This window comes from Macaca fascicularis, chromosome X, assembly GCF_037993035.2.
Source record: "Macaca fascicularis isolate 582-1 chromosome X, T2T-MFA8v1.1".
Taxonomy (NCBI): domain Eukaryota; kingdom Metazoa; phylum Chordata; class Mammalia; order Primates; family Cercopithecidae; genus Macaca; species Macaca fascicularis.
In genome coordinates this window covers 29,249,804-29,272,091 of record NC_088395.1, presented here as the reverse complement: position 1 = coordinate 29,272,091, position 22,288 = coordinate 29,249,804, and the positions used below count along the sequence as shown (strand labels likewise).

The 22,288-nt window shown below is 36.5% G+C and overlaps 1 protein-coding gene and 1 pseudogene across 1 annotated transcript in view; both read right to left on the bottom strand.

The window, feature by feature from the left end:
- Nucleotides 1–22,288, bottom strand: part of IL1RAPL1 (interleukin 1 receptor accessory protein like 1) — a 1,418,294-nt gene that overhangs the window by 726,824 nt on the left and 669,182 nt on the right. The window lies entirely within an intron of this gene.
- On the bottom strand, nt 8,831–10,031 carry LOC102132395 (dnaJ homolog subfamily A member 1 pseudogene; annotated as a pseudogene).

Genomic DNA, 22,288 nt, shown 5'->3' with positions numbered 1-22,288 from the left:
GGATTCAATGAGGTAAGCCAAGAAAATATTTACCATACTTCCCATTGACAAGTTACCAATAAGTGTTAAGTGTAATCACCGCAATTATCATCACCATCATCATCATCATTTATGTAGATAAGGTCCTGTGAAACTGACCATGATCTAGGAAGCTACCCATGGATAAATGTGAAGAGCACACTGAAATATGTGTGACAGAACTATCAAACTACTAATAGTAGCTCTACAAGGTAGGCATGATCCTCACTGTATAGTTGAAAAAACAGAGGCATTAGAATAAAACGACTGGATAAAATTTAACAAAATCAGCAATTTACATATCTTTCTATCTTATGTTGAGTCCTTCATTGGAGACTGTGTCTTGCCTTTTATATTCCCTGCTAGGAAGCTCAAATGATAGTAAGAAAAACAGTCACAATAACATTGTTGTCCCTTTCATATGACTAATTTACATCCTTTGTGTCCTTGAAATTGTCGTTATTTAATCATATGTGGTTTTAGTATAAGCAGCCAGCAATCCTTTGTGAAAAGAGGAAGGGAAAAATAAACTAATTAATTAATCAAGCAATATATATATTTTCAGGAAGATGCAGGAAGTTTTTAAAGGAGATTAGATCATCAGAGGGATGCAAATAAAACTACAATGAGATACCATCTCACGTCAGTCAGAATGTCTATTTTTAAAAAGTCAAAACATAACAAATGTTGGCGAGGTTGCAGAGAAAAGGGAATGGTTATACACTGTTGTTGGGAATGGAAATTAGTTTAGCTAATGTGAAAACAGTTTGGAGATACCTCAATTAACCAAAAACAAAACTACTATTCAACCCAGCAATCACATTACTGGTTATATACCCAAAGGAATATAAATTATTCTAGTAAAAATACACCTACACTCATATGTTTATTGCAGCACTGTTCATGACAGCAGACATGGAATCAACCCAGGTGCCCATCAACAATGGACTGGATAAAGAAAATGTGGTACATATACACCATGGAATACTACATCACCACCCAAAAAAAAAAAAAAAAAACCTAACAAAATCATGTCCTTTGCAGCAACCAGGATGCAGCTGGGGGCCATCATCCTAGTGAATTAATGCAGGAATAGAAAACCAATTACCACATGTTCTCACTGATAAGTGGGAGCTAAGCATTGGATACACATGAACACAAAGAGGGGAACAATAAACACTGAGGATTCCAAAAGGGGGAAAGATAGGAGGGAAGCAAAAGTTAGAAAGCTACCTATTTGTGTACTATGTTCAGTACTTGGGCAGCAGGATCATTAGAAGCCCAAACTTCAGTATCATGCGATATACCCATGTAACAAAGCTGTACATGTACACTCTGAATCTCAAATTAAAAAATTAAGGAGATTAAAGGCCACGAAAATAAGTAAGAGTTTATTTGAGAATTTGATAGGGTTAATATTGGAATAAGTGGGATGAGGGTCATATGAGATACCTCAACGACCAAGAATCAGTTTCTGGGGAGGCCTGATTCACCTAGGTGATTACATGGGTCAGGGAGAAGAGGGAAAAAATATTCAAAATAATGTTATACCCTTCCTAGGTTATAAAACAAGAAAAATATAGAATTCTGCTCCAAACTAGGAAACCTAGAACTGAAGAAAATAGTTTTAGAAGAACAAATATAATGAATATTTCACACACACACACACACACACACACACACACACACACACACACAGAAATACCATAGTTACTAAAAACTCAAAAGGTCAACTTCACATCTTAAGAAAAGCAGTGGTCTAACAAGAAAAACATATACAATAATTTTTTTTAATCTAAAGACACAATTTCAGAGCGTATTATGTTCTTGCCTCTAAAAACTTCAAATTCATTTTAAGAAAAAATTAAAGAGCAATATAAACTAAAAATATGACTACTTTTATTATTATTCTCAATAAGAGGATAAAAATGAAAAGCAGCAGCAAAATCAGATCTCTATCAACAGATGCACTTTTACAAACAATTCCTAGTTTCAGGCTTTCTCCTCAGACATGGTATTTGAGATTAAAATATCAATTGCATCTTTTGTGGTTTCACAGCAGCATCATTTCTTGACTCCTGTCACTGTCAAACTGCCAACAACAATTTTATATTCATTTCAAGGTGACTTTGGAATATTTCATGTGTCTTGTGTATGATTATTCTGCTTCCACTCAAGTGTTTTGACTTGTTCTCCAGTTTCATCATAGTAGTAGTCCACTGTATGAATGCATACAGCTTGAACTGCAACATGACTTTTTCTCCATGAATAAAATCTTATAACCCTCCATGTTTAAAAATACTTAGAAATTGCTGCCTCTGTGTCTCTCTCTCTCTCCCTCCCCCTCTTTACTCTCTCTCACATACACACAAACCCATCTACACATATGCACAGAAACATTTATATGTATTCTGTTTTGCAATGGATATGATAATTGTTTCATATAAGCTGCCTCTTAATAGAGTATCATATCCATAACTATAAATCATAAACATAAATTGTAGCAAGAAAATACTAAATTTTGAAAGATGGTGGCATTTGTTCTAGTTCCTATTTTACTAAGACAGGACACCTATATCTTTCTCCAGAAAATATATCTAATATAAGCAGCTTTCTTTGTTTAGATTCATTTAAATTTTTGCTATTTCAGTTGTTGAATTTATTTTCCTACATTTTCTCTGTGCACATAACAAACCCTGGATAAATACACATAGATCTAGCTCTCCACTTCTGCCCTTTTATATCCAATCTAAGCTCAATTATATTTTCCCATTGTAGATGAGATTTTCTCAACTTACTGATTTACCTTTTAAGTCTCACTAAATCCACTAAAACAAGTCCATTTGCTTTATGGCTAAACATCTTTAAATGTGACTTTCATTGATACTATACATTCAACTGGTGCTACTCACCTATTTATCTTTCACCTAAATGCTTGCCATTTTTCAGGTCCCCTAAGACATTTACACCACCTAAATCTATAGTTCCACGTTTAGTTCCTGATAAAGGTCCTAGTTTCTTTCAAGGGTTTTCTAATAATCTCTTCCCTGGTCTCCTGACAGGGTACAACTACTACAGTTGATATAAAATGATGCACCCCAAATCCTCAACTTTATCAAACACATTAATCACTGAACACTTTATATCAGAAAGCCTTTGAGTAGTAGGAACCGGTTAACCCTCTAGGTGCTCTCAGTTTCATCATGTGTAAAATGGAAATGATAATAATACCAACTTAAAGGAGTTGTGGTGCCAATTAAATGAGGAGTTTGTGTAAAACACTTTGATTGATTCCTGTCACTACATATATACGTTATTACTATTATCATCATTAATTAATTCAGTCCTCCTAACAATTTTCCATAGACTACTTAGCTTTCGTTGTCATGCCTCTACGTTATTTTAATTTAATTTGTCTTCTGCCTTTTGTTATCTAAAACTTAACTTTTCCTACTCAACATGCTTATTTTACTATTGCATTACTTTATATTATTTTTAATCTATTTGCTTAAATCATTATCCATTTGAGAATACAATGCCCAGAAAATTGTTTAAATCTCACCACTTTATCATCTAGCATGACTGATTTTCATTATAAGGGATATTTTTCTCTTATCCAACTTTTCATACAATTAACACTTTTCAATATATTTCTTGGGTTTATCTATTTTTATAAACATTAGGTAACAATAATCTTAGACATGTTATTTCATTTTCTTGTCATTTTTGAGAGAGGTAATGGGAGGTATCTCTCAGATAATGGACAATGATAAACATTATTTTTAAAAATTACTAGAATAATGATTTTAGTACTAGAAAATATAGTTTATTTCTGGGGATTGTAGTGTATTTTACCTCAAATTGTTATAGACATGAGAAAACATTTACCCGATCAATAAGAAACTACAATAGTCCCGATGTAAGAGTTTATAAAATTACTTATAAAAGAGTAGTTATAAGAGACAATCAGTATTCTAAGAGAAGTAAGCTTTCTATTGGTATATGAAGACTTTAATATGTTCTTTCCATTAAAAAAGCACTGGATTTGTATACTTGAATCTTGGGATTGAAATAAAAACATACTCATATTTGAAGGCAAGTGATGAAAATTTCAGTATCGTAGTGGACAATTTAAAAATGACATAAGATTGTATCATCTACAACCTTGTATAAAACTAGATGAAATTACACAGTGTCTCAAGTGTGGAAATTTATTTAATAAAAACTGAAGAACCAAAACAACAACAAATTAAAGAGGAGGCATTTGTGCGGCTAACAAAGAAGACAAGCAAGAGCAACGATAGTTTTGTAATTTTGTTTCACTTTCCCTAAGTAATTGGTATACTTGCTTGCTTTAAAAACTGTATTTAACCAGACATACAACATCTTTATTACCCTTAATGCCCTGGCTAGTAGGAAACTGATAGAGAAATCTAGTGATCAACCACAGAAACATATTAGGTTTCTCTACACTATATTTGCTTCCATCTTTAACCACGATAATGTATACATGTTTTTTAACAAAATCCATTCCTAAATATTTGTCACTGAAGTCCTACTGAACTTTTTCCACTCCCACCTTGTCTCTCTCATCTCCTCTTCTAGCATATTCCCCCAGCTCACATCACTCTTTGTTGCCCCTTAAACACAAAACATGCTTTCACTTCAGGCTTTTGAAACTTTCTGTGTGCTGCCTGTCATTTCCTTTTGTCCATATGGCTACATGTCTTGCCCCTTCTCTTCCTTTTAATTCTCTCAAAAGTCAGCCTATCAAAAAGATTCTTTTTGACATCCTATAACATTATAATCTATATCTATGTAGATATATATGGATGTGAATACATACATGTATTTGTGTGTATAGGTATATAAATATAACTAACCTACCCTTGCATACACAGTCTACTGTTATTCACATATATTATTTTTCTTAAAACAATTTTCACTACCTGAACGATAAGCTCCATTACAGTTAGGACTTTATTTTGAGTTTGTTGGTTTGTTTTGCTTTACTCTATTAGCAGTGCATAGAACAGTGCCTTAAACACAACATACACTCACCAAATATTGGCTGAATGTAAGAACTACTAAATGGATAAATAAAAGATAGAGAATGTAGACAAATTACATACGCTGACGTATTATTGAAGAATAAATTAATGTAAATTCAAAAACAGCAAATGTTATAGTGCTCTGTCTTTCGAGATACCAATTAACATTAACCTAGTTGCAAAACAGAGGTAATAAAGTCCAATTTAATTATGTCTTCTTCCCATCTCAGCTTAATTTAAATTCCTTCCCAATTTTACTTTCCTGAACTTTGAATCATTCCAGAAAAGAAATGATCCAAAAAAATGTTTCCTGGCTTAGAATTAGCATGGTTGTTAGGAAAAATAATGCATTGCTCACAAGTGAGATGGGATTGAGGTGGCTCAAACCAAGCCAAATGCCAGGTAAAACAAAGTGATTCTCATTAAAAGGCTTGTTTTGTCTGATGGGAAATTTTGGAGTCCTACGATTCTGTAATAACATTATCTGTTATAGGAGATTAGGCAAACAAGAGCCAATTAAACCGCTGGACAACAGCCAAGATACCACTGCTGATACAAACAGGAGTTTACATGGAAGTATCAAAGTAAACTCCTGTTTTTATCTGAATACCCTTCTTTTACCTTGCAGAAAGCTTCTTATTTTTAATGATACAATGAAGAAAAATAAATCTTATCTTACATATCATGCAGCATAAGGAATGAAAGAACACTTGCGAAGATATCTGAAGGAAGAGGAAATGACCTCTCGTTATTTCAGAAGCAATCATTCTCTACTTTGGGTTCCAAATGCTAAAAGGTAATGAGAAGTCTTAAAAAACTGGCGTTCTCAGTATTCAGTAAACTGGCCCTCGGAACTCTTCACAAGCCATAGTTTCACGGTTTAATGCTTTCTTCATTCTTCTGAAAGGTGGGAATCAGAGATGAATGCCCATCCTACTCACTCAAATTCATTAACTTTGATATCCCCAGGACGCTCATCAAATATCTTTAATTATTTAGCTAAACTTTTTGTTGTTGTTGTTTCTATTTCTCAATTGTAGTTTTCTTTGTTATTCCTTTTATGACTTATTTTTCCAGTGAAATAAAGTCCAAAGAAAGAGAAGAAGGTGCTATTCCCAGTAAACAAGATATAGATTGGGGTACATTTAAGAGAATGAATTAGCAGTTATTGGCAGTTTCTACATACAACTAGAGTCTACAGGTCTAAGTTTTGTCAGGTTATACGTAATTTTCTGAATTATTATGTGGGAAATCACTTTAACACTTCAAGTAAAGAGATATATAAGATGATGTGTAAAATTTCCTATATATCATTTTACAATACCAATTAGAAAAATACTTTGATGTAAATTGTGTAATACATGGGAATTTCATTTATCTTTCTTTCTTACGCTCTTTCTTTATTTCACTGTTTTGGCAATTGGTACCTTAACTTCTACATACTTTTCAAAAATATCCCTCAGCATTAATGAGGAAAATTAGGCCACTGGGGCTTTCTAATTATAACTAAAATGTTCTCTCATATTCATATAAGATTTTGACTTGCTCTCCACTTTTTCATACTCTGAAGCCCATTTTTCACTACTGTAATCTATAATTGCAATAAGAAATACATATTTCGATCTTCATTGTTCTGAATACAGAATATGAGTCAGATTCATATATCACTTAGTAATTGGAAAATGGTTAAATAACTGAGACTCTGAAGGAAAAAAAATTGAAAATAAAGTAACATAGAGTGCCGTCAGTGTTAATGGGGTGTAAACGAGATACTGTAATGGGTTATTGCATTTCTACATCACAACACCCATTCCATAATCATTTAAGAATATTAATCAGGGAAACACTATCAAATGATCTCAGTTAGATCTCAAAATATCTGTGAAAATTTTTTCTCTCATGATTCATCTTCACTATTACCAGATTCTTAATACAACAAAAATAATTCTAGCTCAATACACAGTTATAGACACAGACAAAATAAATTATTACAATTCATAATTTCCTCGAATCCCTTTAGTTTTAAGTATTCTTGTGAGTTGGCCATAAGATATAAAATGTAAAAGCTATAAAACTGTGTAAATTGAAAACTAAAATTTTTGCCCCAATGCAATTTCCCCAGCAGACTCTAAGGAGTTCCCCTCCCTAGAGACAATCCCTTAGCCTAACCCAAGGATAAACAGGCCAGAGATATTCCATTATCACAATATGTGTATTCTTTGCCCCAAGAAATAACATGCTATACCCGTTGTTTCGAATCCTCTACTATTTCATTTAATGATACCTTTTTAAGTTCTTTTCATACTAATAGACATAGAATAGTCTCTTTCTTCTGTGAATGACCTATAACTTTCTTGACTAGTCCTCCATTTCAGTATATTTCCAATCTCATGCAATTTAGAACACAATGGCTGCATACACACAGACACACAATGATATAAATGTGTATGAATGAGTATGAGATGGCATGAATGAGTACGTTTGCAAGATAAATTTGAGAATTGCCAAAAGAGTATACATCATTTTGTTCTTGATAGGTATTGCTGACGTACCTGAATTTAGACTCTAACAATTAATTTCCCATCAGCAGTGTACGAACACCTAATTCTCTACACCATTTTTTAACTTTGTTAATCCGATGAGTAAAATATTTAATGTTAATTTATGTTTATTTTCTTACAAATGAGGTTGAATATATTTTCATATATTTCAAAGTCAATTGAATTTCCTTTCCTATGAGCTGTCTATTCATATCATATGGGCATTTTTGCATTGAGTTGAACTTTTCTTATTTTTTTTTCAAGAATTGCTTAAATTCTGATACCAATTGAAGCATGTGAACATATGAGACTTTTAAACATACAATTAAAGCTATTCATCATAATTTGCTATACTACCAACATTACTTTGGAGCATAAGTCAAATGGTTTAAAGTAATCCTGTAACATACCTAAAGAACACCTTCCTATATTATTTATGCAAATTACTTCTACACGTAAAGGTCTTTTCACTTTACTTTCTACGTTACCCAGCTCTGAAGTCACTACTCGGGCTTATCATGATACACAGACAAGGAGGAGGGCAAATGACCAGGACTCCTCAAGATATATATGGATATATACATATATATATGAATGGCACAGCAGAAGGAAACACAATTCTGGAAGTGCAAGCCTTCAAGAAGCAGTATATTATGATAAAACCCTCCCACAGAAAGGTATAATTTTTATCACTGATACTACAGGATAAATTATATATTACGCCGTCTTCAAGTAACAGTTGAGGCAATAGAATGAATGCAAAGGCATTACAATGAATCCCATTTAATACAAAGAACTATAAAGACGAATACTTCTCTACAATTTTTTTTTCCTCATTGCCAGTTAAATACAGAGTTTTACTTTTGTAGCTTAACAATGAAGGGTCCTACACTAAAGCCAATACATATACCTAGCATTTCAGTCTAAGCTTGTCCACGTACATAGTTGAAGTCAATTACAAGGTTTGGCCTACAAATGCTAGGGGAACTTCTTTGTAGTTTTTACACGTAATAAACTTCATCTTGCACACTGAAGTCATCATACATACAGGGCAAAGTCAGAGCTTTTATATTTGCGTTTATTCTTCATTTAACTTTTTAAAACACTACTACAGTTGAATATTAAAAACAAGAGCAAGTAGTGAGCATATTATGATTACAGTCCTTCACTTATTCACTACTGCACAATAAATGCCAGCAGTGAGGGTTGTTCACTGGCACACTAAGAGGTTTGACACTGAACACCACCTCTGGGATGACGTTCATCATCCTCATATGCTTCTCCATTATATCGGCGCCATCTTTCCTGATTTGGATCAAAGTCCACCAGTTCTACTTCATCCATCCCATCACTCTCTTCCACTTCCTTCCTCTCGGGTAGGAGTTTTTCCAGAAAAAGACAGTTTATCAGGAGACAGAAAGCCATTCTCAGGAAAGTTTACCTTAAATTCGATGATTAGGCGACCCATTTCATCTGGTCTATGATAAATTGGCATGCCTTCATTTAGTACACACTTGATATCTCCATGCTTGACAATCTCACCTGGATGAGAGGTGATGACTATGGTTCGGTTGTCAAGAGTGGATATTAGCTTCTGGAAGTCACACAATGCTTCAACCAGCTGTATGTCCATACACATGAAAAGGTCTTCTCCTCATTCACTAAAAACAGCATGGTCCTTCTGATCTAACACGATGATAATATCGCCTGGCTCCAGTCCTGGTTCTTGGTCTCCTTCACCATGGCAAGTTATCTTCTGGCCATCTTTCATGCCTTTGTCAATATGAACCTCTAGAATCTTCTTCTCTCGAACTACCTTCCTTCCGTTACAGCTTTTACACCTATCTTTAGCACTGCTCCGCTCCCCATGATCCTGGCACTCCATGCACACAGACTGAATTTGCTGAACCATTCAAAGTCCTATCTGATGAATTCTTATTTGCATTTCAGTACCTCGGCAATTGGGACAGCCCTCTACTGCTCCTTTCTTACCTTCTCTACCTTCACATTTGTCACAAATCACATTCTTTTGCAGAGCCACTTTTCTTGTTGCACCATTATGTAAGTCTTCTAGGGTTACCGAGAGCTTATGTACAACATTTTTGCCTCTCCTTTCTGCATCCTTCCTCCTCCTCCAAAACACATATCAAAGATGTCCATGGGGGAACCAAAACCACCACCTGCTCCACCCTCTTTAATTGCCAGTTCTCCTGCTTTGTCATATAATTCCCTTTTCTTTGCATCAGAGAGAACTTCATAAGCTTGAGAAATCTGTTTGAACTTCTCTCCTTCAATTGGATTCTTATCAGGATGGTACTTCAAGGCCAGTTTCCTATAAGCCTTTTTCAATTCTTTCTGAGTAGCATTGGGTTTGACCCCCAAAACATCGTAGTAAATCTTAGTAAGTTGTTTCTTTCACCATCTTCTACTGCTGGTGCCGGCTGAGGCCGGTGTGTGAGGGAGTGGAAAGGAGCACGGAGCTGTGTGCAGCTCAGGCAGTTACGGCTCCTCCACCTCTCATCGAGCGTTCTGGAAAGTTCCCGCACTTTTCTTACTAACATGCAATAGCTTTTTACATTATCTTGTTTGTGATATAACTTGTATTAACACTTTCTTTTTTCTTGTTTTTGAAATGGTGTCTCACTCTGTTGCCCAGGCTGTAGTGCAGTGGCATGATCTCGGTTCACTGCAGCCTCTACCTCTGCCTCCCAGGTTCAAGTGATTCTCGTGCCTCAGCCTCCCAGGTAGCCGGGACTACAGGCGTGCGCCACCATACTCAGCTAATTTTTTGTATTTTTAGTAGGGAGGGGGTTTTGCTATGTTGGCCAGGCTGGTCTCAAACTACGGACCTCAAGGGACCTGCCTGCTTCAGCCTCCCAAAGTGCTGGGATTACTAGTGAGAGCCACCACACACGGCCAATACTTCCTATTTGTGTTTGTCTTTTTCTTTTGCTAACTTAGAGCAAATTGGAAACATCTAGAACTTTGTTACTTCTTCAGACTCCACAATAGTTCTTCTACATCTCCACAACGTTATCTACAATATAAAAGTATCCTCCCCAAGTTGGAGAGAAAGTGTCAAGAACCCTAGTATGTTCCACTACATGTCTAAAATGCCAAACTGCATAGGGCTTTCCTTCTCCTGTTTTTAATCTCCATGCCATCCCCACCACCAAATAATTATCCTTCCATGATGTCTAAATCAGACTCCAAAGAGGATATTTTGCATGCCTTCACTTTATTTATTTATTTATTTATTTATTTATTTATTTATTTTTGAGACAGAGTCTAGCTCTGTCACCCAGGCTGGAGTGCAGTGGCATGATCTTGGCTCACTGCAACCTCTTCCTTCTGGGTTCAAGCAATTCTCCTGCCTCAGCCTCCTGAGTAGCTGGGATTATAGGTGCCCGCCACCACACCCAGCTAATTTTTGTAATTTTAGTAGAGACGGGGTTTCACTGCTGGCCAGGCTGGTCTCGAACTCCTGATCTCATGATCCGCCCGATTCAGCCTCCCAAAGTGCTGGGATTACAAGCATGAGTCACCACACCCGGCCAATTCTGTTTTTTAACAAGCTTACTTTTTGCCACTATTGACCCTATTTTTAATTTTTTTTTTAAATTTGTCTGTGTGATTTCAGTATGGCTCTATAGTATCTTTAATATCTGTGTCACATGTCCCATGCCCAGATGAGCACAGAATCATTTGTCTTTGAGATAACAAGATTATATTAAAATTTTTCTTTTAATCACATGTAGCCAATAAAAAACAGTAAGTAAATGAATAAGTGTAACTCTTTTGTATAAGCCCTATTGTTTCATAATTTCTAATATCCAATGTTCCTGTGGTACAGATTTTAATTTTAAGGCAGCCATATATGCTTTAAAAAATATATATGTTACAGTAAATATCTAGGCATAGCTGACCAACTTGCAAAGCTAATTTGTGTGCTCCACAAAACACATATGACTTCAAATTAGATATGAATATATCATCGGTTATAGAGTTGCTCTTTCCTGTTTCCCCTAACAAATTATTTTTTCACATCTTTGGGATAGGAGTCTTTTCCTGTGTTTCACCTTACATTAAAATTAAATAGTTTGTCAGATTAAGTAAGTATATGTTTACTGCTGAGCAAACAATAAGTACAAATATACACACACCAGTTTACCTACTACTCTCCCCCACCACACCCACTTCCCAAGGCCAAACTTTCAGAACTCTCAATCTTTGGGAACAGCTCTAGACTTCAAAACAATTGTGCTTACAAAAGGAGGGCTGGAAACCTTACCTTATTGGGAAGAATGAAGCATCCCCATGAATCCAAGTAATAAACTAACAACATAGAAGAGAGAACCCATAAAAAATAGTGCCCAGTACACTATGATTATTTGGTTTCCCGCTTAAAAGCAAAAGTATTCTCTGACAGGTTGGTAATCTATACATAAACCAGCTTTTTACACAAAATTTGTAGTGGCAACAGGAGATAGAAGTAAGTAAAAGGGAGGGAAACTGAAAGAAGAGGGAAAAAATTCCATGGAAATCCTTCAGAGCAGCCATACTGGCTGTTATGGAAATGCCCTCATCAGCTGTCCGGGCAGCATGGTGGTAATTCAAAGTCACGACTAGAAGGGTGATGAGAGGTAGATCAGCGATCAGGGCTGGAGTGGGTAAAAGTCACCTGTACCTCATCACTGTGACCCCTAAAGGCCTAAGAGTTTTCCACTGTTAGTGGGCATCAAGTTTGCGTGTTGGTAAATAGGTTGCTACGGTGGGGGAGACCTGACAGAAGGCTAATTAGACACTTGGCAATCATCTCTTTTTTTCTTGAGGCATTGATTGCTAAAGGCATCTTGCACAAGGTTACCTTCGGAAAAAAAAAAAAAAAGAAAGAGATGACAATAAGTCTGATTCTCGACTTCTATCTTGTATCTACAAAAAAGCACCAGTAGATTACAGTAACACCCAAAAGTACTACGGTGCAGAATCATCAAGAGAAAAGAAAATTTATATTTGAATTATTTTATACTTTAAGTCAGAAAGTATGACTTTGAAGAATTCTATGAGGGCTAAAATGTATATGAAGGTGTTTTTATTTTGGTATCTGAGGATAACCAGGTTTGATTCATCTAGGAAAGACGAAAGTTCCCTAACCTAGGCAATACCATTCAGGACACAGGCATGGGCAAATACTTCATGATTAAAACACCAAAAGCAATGGCAACAAAAGCCAAAATTGACAAACAGGATCTAATTAAACTAAAGAGTTTCTGCACAGCAAAATAAACTATCATCAAAGTGAAAAGCAACATATAGGATGGGAGAAAAATTTTACAATCTATCCATCTGACAAAGGGCTAATATTCAGAATCTACAAAGAACTTAAAAAAATTTACAAGAGAAAAACAAACAACCCCATCAAAATTGGGTGAAGAATATGAACAGACACTTCTCAAAAGAAGACATTTATGCAGCCAACAAACATATGAAAAAAAAAGCTTATCATCACTGGTCATTAGAGAAATGCAAATCAAAACCACAATGAGATACCGTCTCACGCCAGTTAGAATGGCGATCATTAAAAAGTCAGGAAAAAACAGATGCTGGAGAGGATGTGGAGAAATAGGAAGGCCTTTACACTGTTGGTGGAAGTGCAAATTAGTACAACCATAGTGGAAGATAGTGTGGTGATTCCTCAAGGATCTAGAACCAGAAATATCATTTGACGCAGCAATCCCACTACTGGGTATATACCCAAAGAATTAGAAATCATTCTACTAAAAAGACACATGCACATGTATGTTTACTGCAGCACTGTACACAATAGCAAAGACTTGGAACCAGCCCAAATGCCCATCAATGATAGATCTGATAAAGAAAATGTGGCACATATACACCATGGAATACTATGCAGCCATAAAAAAGGATGAGATCATGTTCTTTGCAGGGACATGGAAGAAACTGGAAACTATCGTTTACAGCAAACTAACCCAGGAACAGAAAACTAAACACCGCATGTTCTCACTCATAAGTGGGAGGTAAAGTATGAGAATACAAGGACACAGGGAGGGGAACATCACACACCAGGACCTGTTGGGGGATGGGGGGCTAGGGGAGAGATAGCGTTAGGAGAAATACCTAATATAGATGACGGATGGATGGGTGCAGCAAACCACCATGACATGTGCATACCTATGTAACAAACCTGCATGTTCTGCACATGTATCCCAGACTTAAAGTATAATAATAAAAAAAAAAGACTGAAAAAAAAAAAGATGAAAGTTCTAGTGGTTTGAGGAACCTCTGAAATTGGAATTCTCAGGTAACTCATTTGCCATGGAGTCTGGTTAGTGAAATTTAATTGCTTGCATATCTTCAGTGAATAAAATACATATTCCTCAATACATAAATTGTCGATACAATTGCATATCAAACGCAAAAATAATTATCATTTAACAGTTTTGCAAATATGTTTATTTGCTGACTTTTAAAACTTGACTTCTGAAATGTGATGCCAGTTTTGATATGGGAATGGAAAATGAGAAGCTTAATACTTAACAGGCATAACATAAAATTTTTAAATCATTTCTGAGGTGAGCTGAATGCTCTGATTAGAGCAATTCTCCCATCAAAATGCTATTAACATTTAAGGAGAATCTATTCAATGAATTTAAAAATGCCAAGAACCAATGCCTTTTCTTTTTCTAAATAGTTACTTTGTTCAAGTTCTTTGAGACTCAGGTTTTAAGGATCTAAAACGCTCTGTGGAAAATTGCTTTCTAATTTATTTCTCTTTCTGTGTCAAAGATTCACCAGACAGATCCCTGAGATGTCATATTTCAGCGCAAAGTCACTCTTGCATGGGTTTCTATGGCAGCCATTTGCAAAAATTTTAATGCAGCTATCAACTTTCTGTTCCAGTGTTGACTGCATGCATCAGTGTCAGGAAGACGGTATTTGTCTTGACAAGTCTTCATTTGAATATAATACATATACAGTTATACCCCTAAGCTGTAAGTCACCTTAACACTAGCCACAAATAGATAACAGGGACACGCATGGAATTACACAATGTTTACATGTTGTGGGGAGAGGGAATGGGAGGGGAGGAAAGGGAAGGTAGGAGAGCAGAAGAGAAGAGAGGAGGGAAACTCTTTCACAATTCAAGACACTTTAGAGGTAGAGATACAATCCTTCTCTTTCTGTGAGTGTCACTCAAAAGGCATAGAGCTGAAATTACATCATTATTTGGTGAAAGGGGAGAAACTCACTACAGTTCCTAAATGAGTGACTGAATTAGGTGGCGCTCCCGATCCAAAGTAGAGTGGATTCTCAGAGGTAGATGAGAGAGAAGATGTTAGAAAAATGAGAGATAAAATAGAAAAGCAGCAGGAAAGAGAAAAAAGTAATCATTACTTTCGAAGTTAGAATCACAAGTTTAGGAAGTTGCATATCTTCGCCTCCATTCAGTCCATCTGTTCTAAGAATGTAGGTGTTGGTTAAGGTATGGGAAAGTTGGTCCAGTCACAGGAGAAAAAGAAAAAGTGATTTGAGAGGATGAAATTTCTTATTCTCACAGGTCCAAGAGAGAGGGTGACAGTATGCCACGGAGGGCCACACCACGGCAGGACGCGTGAGTGCTTGACCAAATAGGTGACGAACAGAGAGAGCATGAGGACTTGTGATTGGCGCCAGTGAATTTTACTGGGCAATTTGAAAGCAAGCCAAGCAGGATGAGTGGTTGTGGAGCCAGACACTAGCTGTTGGGTTTATTTTCAAGGGGGTTTCAGCCGGTTTTGAATGTGGACTCAAAATTAGGTCAGTGAGAAGGATGTTGAAGCATCAAAGCGTGAACTCAAAATGAAGGGTTCTTAACATATTCCTAATATACTTTGCAATACTCTACTCTTAAATTCCACTGGTGGGCAAAGCCTAAACAGAAAGACTGGAGATGAACTCCACGATTTCTCCTCATTACCATATATGAGGAGATGATACCCCCCCCCCCCCCGCCGGGAACATGTAAGATCTGTGCCAAAAGAAGCCACAATGGATTCTGGCCATGCATTCAGCAGTAAGCCTCCCAGCAGGGCCTGGAGAGGAGCCCTGCGTTTCTTTTGATAGGACTGGGGTTTTCAATTTAAAGCAGAGTAGTAGAAATAAAATGAGGTTGTTATTCACACAGACCTAGATTTGAATACCAATTCTGTCACTTCCTTTGTAAGTATGGGTAAGTCGCTTATCTATTCACATCTGTTTCATCATTTATAAAATGGAAAAACATGACTTGGCTTAATGACTGAAATGAAAATTACGAGATAATATATGCAAGGTGTCTAGCACAAACCCTGGCCCATATTAAATATGTAATATCTAAGAACCGTTATTAATGCTATTCATTATACTTTGAATTACACCATTTTTTCATACATACTAGAATTCTCAATTACATTATCCTTGGTAGCCCTTATAACACCTGGTAAATCCCTGTACATATAAAAGATGCTTAATCACTACATGTTGAATGAATGAGCCTCAAGTTATAAAATGTTATATATCTAAAGCTGCATACAATGTTTCATTTTTCTTATAGCATTTAACTTCAGAGGCATTATAGCACAATTGGGAACACTGGATTTGGAGCCAAAGTGTCTAAGTTCAAATGTCATCTTTAAATGGGGCATGGGTGAACCTCCTGTAAAGTAGGAGTATACGTAAAATTATCTCACAGAATTCTTGGGATGATTAGATGAGTTAATAAAACTATATTGAATAAAACACCTATAAGAGTGTTTAGCACATACAAAGCATCAATTAAGTACTATTATTAAAATTAGTGACTGATGTTAATATAGTCAACAGTTAACAGAAAAAATCCTTTTTAACACTGTATGTAATCATACGCAATTCAATTAGGAAAAGTTGAACCTTGATGGTGGGAAATACTAAACACAGCCTCAGCTCAGACTCTGTAACTAACTGGCTTCTTGACCTTGAGTGAATCATGAAGCCTCTCTGTTTGCAGGTCTGCATCAGTTAAATGTGGGTTTGGGGTAGATAGTGCCTCTGGGCCATCTTGTCCCTACTACAATAGCATTCTCTGACTTTTACTGCACCTTGTGGGATCATTTATATTCCCCTGGGAGTGCAGTTTCAGTTTTAAAAAAGCAGTTGGGAAAATAAATGTTATATAGAGAATTTCACTTTGCTGTCAACTTTCTAGTATCAAGTCTATTCCATATACAATAAGGCAGAACTATAGTAAAACATCCTGATTCTATTTCTTTTTAAGGCCCCTTCACATTTACCATTTCCATTGGAATTGAACTCAGAAAACAGTAAAGTAGCAAGGAGATGTGCAAAAGAGCCCTTTTTAGCTCTCAGCGATTGAGTAAGCTTTCTGTTTCCAACAATTGTGGTAGCAAGATCTTTGTCATATCACATCTCCCTGCTGTATTTCCTTTTTTTGCTCACACCCCCTCTTTTTTTCCAGGAGCCACGACAGATAATGTGAGGCATGTGGTGGCCATGTAAAACTGGGATTATAACATCACAGAAGCTGTGAATGATCCGGGACTTCAGGGATAATTCCTCTTAAACTCATTTTTTTTTTTTTTTTCAGACGGAGTCTAGCTCTCTCGCCCAGGCTGGAGTGCAGTGGCCGGATCTCAGCTCACTGGAAGCTCCGCCTCCCGGGTTTACGACATTCTCCTGCCTCAGCCTCCCGAGGAGCTGGGACTACAGGGGCCCGCTACCTCGCCTGGCTATTTTTTTTTAATTAATTTATTTATTTATTTATTTATTATTATTATATTTTAAGTTCTAGGGTACATGTGCATAACCTGCAGGTTTGTTACATATGTATACTTGTGCCATGTTGGTGTGCTGCACCCATCAACTCGTCAGCACCCATCAACTCGTCATTTACATCAGGTATAACTCCCAATGCAATCCCTCCCCCCTCCCCCCTCCCCATGATAGGCCCCGGTGTGTGATGTCCCCCTTCCCAAGTCCAAGTGATCTCATTGTTCGGTTCCCACCTATGAGTGAGAACATGCGGTGTTTGATTTTCTGTTCTTGTGATAGTTTCCTAAGAATGATGGTTTATAAAAAAGACTTGGAATCAACCCAAATGTCCATCAGTGACAGACTGGATTAAGAAAATGTGGCACATATACACCATGGAATACTATGCAGCCATAGAAAAGGATGAGTTTGTGGCCTTTGTAGGGACATGGATGCAGCTGGAAACCATAATTCCGGCTAGTTTTTTTTATGTTTTTTAGTAGAGACGGGGTTTCACCGTGGTAGGCAGGATGGTCTCAATCTCCTGACCTTGTGATCCGCCCGTCTCGGCCTCCCAAAGTGCTGGGATTACTGACTTGAGCCACCGCACCCGACCCTAAACTCATTTTTTCAATGAGAGAAATGAGGAAAAAACCTATCCTTTAACTTGCTAAAAAGGATGCAATAATTAGAGATAGAGCCAGGACCAGAAACCAAGTTTCTTGTATCCTAACTCACCATTTTTATCACTGTATCATGGTGTCTTTGTGTGAAGAACTGCTTACTTAGTTCAGCCTGAAAGGGAGTTACCAAAATCCATTTCTTTCATTTATTATATGGTATATTTACCTTAAGAATATGGTCCTGTATTTTATGACTCTATTAGTTTCAGTTTGCAGAGGAATCAACCAAACTATTGCAACTCTTAACCCCAAAATGTAAAATATTCCTGTATTGCACATAAAGTTTCATGGACACTATAAATTCTGGATGAGAATTATTGAGAGCTTGCTCTTAATCCCTGAATTTCGGAATTTAGAATTGGCCCTGAAGAAAATAGTACCATTTGACAGAATATTTAAGAAAATAATTGCTTTCTTCACTTGTCAAGGAAACATTAGCAATAGTTAGTGGCTCACAGGAAAATGTTTGGAGACATTAGCAATTTTTTGCCTTTACTCTTTTTAAAATCTGGAGTATCATTCAGGAATGTTCTTCATGTATTAATGTCAGAAAGCCTGACTTTTGCTTGAGAAAAATTCCATGATCTTATGATCAAATTCCATAAATCATATATGCAGTTGGGAAAAAAAAAAAGCAGTTGGACAAAAGCAATTCTTTTTACAAACAATTTGTAGGCCTCAAATGGATTCAAAGTACACAGCATGTAATCAGGTTGATTTACTTTCATTTTATAAGTAAAAACCTAGTGCCAAGGATGAAAATTAAAACGTCCATAATCTAAAATAGTGGTGCTTGTTTTCATGTGCAAACCTAGGTATAAGTATACTTAAAAGGCCACGTGAGGTGGCTCAAGCCTGTAATCCCAGCACATTGGGAGGCCGAGAAGGGCAGATCACCTGAGGTCAGGAGTTCATGACCAGCCTGATCAACATGATGAAACCTCGTCTCTACTAAAAATACAAAAATTAGCCAGGCATGGTGGCGTGCGCCTATAATCCCAGCTACTAGGGAGGCTGAGGCAAGAAAATTGCTTGAACTTGGGAGACGGAGGTTGCAGTGAGTGGAGATCATGCCACTGCACTCCAGCCTGGACGACAGAGTAAGATTCTGTCTCAAAAAAAAAAAAAAAAAAAAATTATGTACCTATATACTACTATGTAGTATGCAGAATAATGCCTCCCCCCACAGAGATCCATGTCCTAATCCCAAAAACCTGTGAATATTTTAGGCTACACAGTAAAGGGGCAATAAGGTTTCAGACGGAAATAATATTGTTAATCAACTGACCTTAAAGGAAGAGAAGCCTAGATTATCCAGGCGGATCCAATTTAATAATAACCATCCTTAAGTGGAAGAAGGAAGCAGAAGAGTCAGAGAGGCAAATATGGCTACAGAAGAAGGATCAGAAAGATGTAATGTTACTGACTTTAAAGATTGAAGAAAGGTGCCATAAGTCATGAGAATGTGGTAAGCCTCTAAAACACGTGGGTCCAATCTTTTGGCTTCCCGTGGCCACAATGGAAGAGGAAGAATTGTCTTGGGCCACACATAAAATACATTAACACTAATGATACCTGATGAGCTAAAAAAAAAAAAAAAATGGCAAAACACAAAAATCTCACAATGTTTTAAAGAAAGTTTACAAATTTGTGTTGAGCTGTATTCAAAGCCATCCTGGGCTGCACGCAGCCCACAGGCCGCAGGTTGCACAAACTTACTCTAGAAGTTGCAAAAGGCAAGGAAACTGATTCTGTCCTAAAGCCTCCAGAACAAAACACAGTCCTGCTGAGACCTTGACCAGTAAGACCTGTGTCAGTATGATAATAAAATTATCTTGTTTTAAGCCACTAAGCCTTTGGTAATTTGTGACTCCAACAATACAAATCTAATGCACACTACTTATTTTCAACTTGCCATTTGATTCACTGGAAATTGAATGTGGTATGGAATTCAAAAAGGCCTCCATTTAAAGAATATTTTTTAAAGTAACGTAATTTAGTTGTCACAGTTTTCTATCACATAAGAAAGCAGTACTTATGGTAAGGAAGACATATACTTCACTTTCTGCAACAACCATTAGACTACCCAAAGTAAATTCCACATAGATTAGTATTGAATGAGTCAGACTGGAAATTTTAACACAGATCATGGAGAAAAATGTTTTAATATCAATATTTTCATTTCTTTAGATTGGAAGGCATATAGGGTATCTAAAAGTTACTTTTAAAGGTTGTCATCTTTTTAAAGAAAGCTTTTTAAAATCTAGAGAAAAATGAAAAAGATAGTTTAAAACCACATTTCTTGAAACCCTCTTTCAATGATAATTTGCAATACTAATTCAGTAGATAATAAGAGATCATTGATAAGGAAAATAAGTGATTATCCATTTCTTTGTTTTGCTTTGAAAATAAAGTTCTAGGTCATATTCCAATAAGACTCTACCTCTAAAGACAGCCACATCAGCCTCTGACATCTCTAACATTTTGTTCATGCCCACAACTACCTTCTACAATTGACAATGTACCTGAAACAGGTCCAGTGCTTACTACGGGGAACTTTAGGTTTGTGATAAACAATTTTAAGTCACTGAATATATAACTAAAATAATATTCCTGCCCTCCCAAACATAATGGATGACGAAATTGGGTCTTGGTGATCTCTAATGGCTACAAATAAATCAAGGCAAGTCAGAAGCAAAGGATCCATGTGAGAGGCTGCTGTTACGTTGGATGAGAGAGTGATTCCCAAATTTGGACGTGATCGAGTAAACAGTAAAGCAAGAATGAGATTTAGAAATGGCATATGAGATTGAGGGAAAGCAATGTCACATGATGACAAAAATGTATCAATGTGACTCTAGGTAACAGGCATATGGAGCCAAAATCACCATAATCAATAGGTAATAAAGGAAGAACAAACAAGAAGTCTGGATAATATGATTAAAGATGTTGAAAACATTGTAGCTAACTAAAACCATCAACCAAAACCATCCACTCTCATTTCATAAACATTCACTGCGTGGTGTAACAATTCCAGGTGATATGTAGATAGCCAGATAATCTACCTTCTCCCACATATGAGGAAACATTAACAGAGAGGAAAGAAAGGCCATTTATAAACCCTGTCATCATCATTCAGCTTGAGAATAACAGAAGCAGGTGTGTAGGTCTTTCTCAATAGTCATGAGCAATACAGATCTACCATACTGAGAAAACACAGCTTGCTGCCAAATCCGGTGCACTGTGCGTTTTCACTCTTTTCCATTCTCAACAAAAAGGAAGGCTCCACATCACAGCGACTGACTTCATTCAGCTGTTCTCATTTCGTTTTCTCCACAGTCTCCCCATAAATTTCTGTTGTGCCAACATGCAGAGAATTGATTACATTCTTTTTCAGTTTGTCTTTGAAACTTGAAATCAAATTATTCTATGCAATTAAAAATGCATGATTATTTTTTTCATTCATAATACCTATCCTTACACCTCTCCTCCTCCCACACTCTTGTCATCCCCTGCCCTACCTCCTTCAGAGGTCCTCCTCTGCTAGTTTCAAATGTCATACATTTAATGTGTGTACTCTATTGAAGCAGCATTGTCCAGTGGCAGTCAGACACATTTGTTTCACAATAACTAACAACCATAAAACATGAAGTCAGAGGTAATGTCTATAAACACACGTTACTGTGCAAAGCAGTAGCATTCAGGGCTCTTACTATGCAAACACTAAGGGCCTCAAATAAGAACCTACCTTAAGTGGGTAACATGCAATTCAAACACATAGAACATACATTATAACTACTTATCGATATGTACGTTGTGAGGATGTGCCATGTGCAAAGCATACAGTGATGCACACTGTTTTATAACTGCATACACACTGGGGTCCCATGCTGACCTATCAATGTATATTCATATGAGGGCTTACAGCATTTCATAGCTAAAGGCACTAACTATGCTTGCAGCTGTTTAATGATTGACTACAGTATCTAATTAATGTCCTTTTCCCATTGGCAGAGCCTAGGGTATCTACAAACTTAAATCCAAGATGAATGAGTACTTTGCAAGATTGGCAGGACTCTATCTGGAAGGGCTACTGGTGGTTTATTAAATAAGCAGCAATTCTAAATTAGGTTATGTTCGTTTTGACAGTTTCTGCAAACTGACATTTTCATTTGCTTAATATCTTGGAACAACCCATCATGCAGATATA